The sequence below is a fragment of the Neophocaena asiaeorientalis genome, unplaced genomic scaffold (genome assembly GCF_003031525.2).
Source record: "Neophocaena asiaeorientalis asiaeorientalis breed wild unplaced genomic scaffold, Neophocaena_asiaeorientalis_V1.1 scaffold118, whole genome shotgun sequence".
Taxonomy (NCBI): Eukaryota; Metazoa; Chordata; class Mammalia; order Artiodactyla; family Phocoenidae; genus Neophocaena; species Neophocaena asiaeorientalis.
Window position 1 is genome coordinate 3,856,546 of NW_020175528.1, and position 1,866 is coordinate 3,858,411.

General features: G+C 50.4%; 1 protein-coding gene across 1 annotated transcript in view; it reads right to left on the reverse strand.

The window, feature by feature from the left end:
- Positions 1–1,866, reverse strand: part of SLC9A9 (solute carrier family 9 member A9) — a 532,106-nt gene that overhangs the window by 110,193 nt on the left and 420,047 nt on the right. The window lies entirely within an intron of this gene.

Sequence of the window (1,866 nt, forward strand, 5' to 3'; positions counted from 1 at the left end):
AAAAAAAAGAAAAAAATAGAGAGAGAATAGGAGGACAAGGTAGTCTCTCCTCCAGCAGAGTCATCACAATTATTAATAATTGGGAGGCATTAAAACATGGTTCCTTACACACACAGACATGCTTGCTGTGTGCAGTACTGCTAAAGGTTTATACCCCGAAAAGACAAGATTTCTGATAAATTTCACTTCATGCAATTCTCATCAACAATACCCAGTACGCTTATCAGTGTATACGCTGCATCACTGAATGTACGTATTCCTGAATTTCCATTTTGACAGGGCATCAATGAGAACAGAATCCTCCACTTTGAATTGTACACATCTCATGACTGGAAGAATTTTCCACAGACTAGCTTCTGGCTCAGTGCATTTGAAGCCTTGTTTTTCCTCCACTACCCCCAGACTTGTGAAGCCAGTCACCATAGGACATGTTCATCTTCCATCCAGCCTCGTGACACGCTTCCTGTAAGCCGTCGCTGCAGGAGGCTGGCCAGCAGTGACTTGCCCTTGCACAGAAGTGACTGCAGACCACACAGCCTCATCCCACTAAATACAATCTAAATGCGCTCCCAATTCAGCTTCCCCTTGGTCGGACCCCACAGCTGCCCAGGGCCACTCCAGAGCCATCTGACCAGGCGAGAAGCATGACGGAGGGGAAACTGTAGCACAAAGAAACAGTGATCAAACCCAACAGTGGTTAAAATATATTCCTTTTGCAAATCTTACGAAAACATAGGACCATGGGAACACAATGCTGGGGCTCTTCCCAGGGCCTTGGAAGGGCCGGAGCGTGTGAGGGCCTGGAGCTTGAACTTCCTCTGCTCTGGAGGGTGGGCCTCTGCCTGTGGTGGGCGGCATGGGGGTGCAGCTCAGGGCCTCAGCCACCTGGCTGGGCCTCCGCCAGAGCCTTTCCTGAGAACGTCACAATTTCTAGAGCTTTAGCGTCTTTCCTTCCACTCCGGCCCCTGTAAACACTTCTGTAGTGCCCTTGTTCTGGTCCCTAGATGTGGGGAGGGGAGGCAGGTTAGAAGCTACCAGGCCTGCAGATGTGTTAGCCTGTGAAAGGAAAGCCACTGGTGGAGAGGTGGCTTGTTTAAAATACCTCTGATTCTTCAAAAATTAGTGTCCTCTGGGCATGAATAGCCCCTTTTCTCTAACCCAGAGGGTGAAATGCCTGGCTATTTATTGTGTGCTGAACCTTTTGGCCTTCAGGTAACTAGAAAGGGCCTCTGCTGGGGACTAACCTTTGATTTTCTTAGAGTAGAAAGAGCTATTTGATCTATTTCGTTGAAGTTGGAGGGAGAGAAGGACAGGACAGGGGTGGGGGGTGGGGAAGGAGAAAGGAGGAGGGGGAAGGAAAGAGAAAAGAGAAGGGAGGGAGGGGGCAGTGTAGGGATGGGGGGAGGAAGGAGGGGCAGGGGAGAGAGGACTGGGAGAGTTGAAGGGGGGAGGGGGGAGGATAGATAAGAAGAGAGGGGGAGGGAAAGGAGGAAAGGGTACGGGAGAGCGAATGGAGGGGAGTTAAGGCCCAGCCTCTCAAGGTGGGTCTAGACAGTGATCTTGGGGTATGGGTGGCCTGAGTCCAACCTCTGTGAATAGTGGGGTCTCAGTTGGAGGCACCCTGGCCCCCTGTCTCGTGGGGCTGGGCCACCTTCAAGCCTCTGGTGGATCTGAGCTCTCTGGCGGATGCTGGGAGCCCCTAGGAGCCTTTATTATTGAGCCCTAACCCCTTTCCCAACACCAGAAGTTACAGGCACCCATGCAGGCTGTGAATTGAACTGAGGGTCCTGAAGTTCCCACTGCTGCATTTGCTTTGTGCCTTTTTTTTTTTTTTTTTTTTTTTTTTTTTTTAGTGTTTTTGTTTTC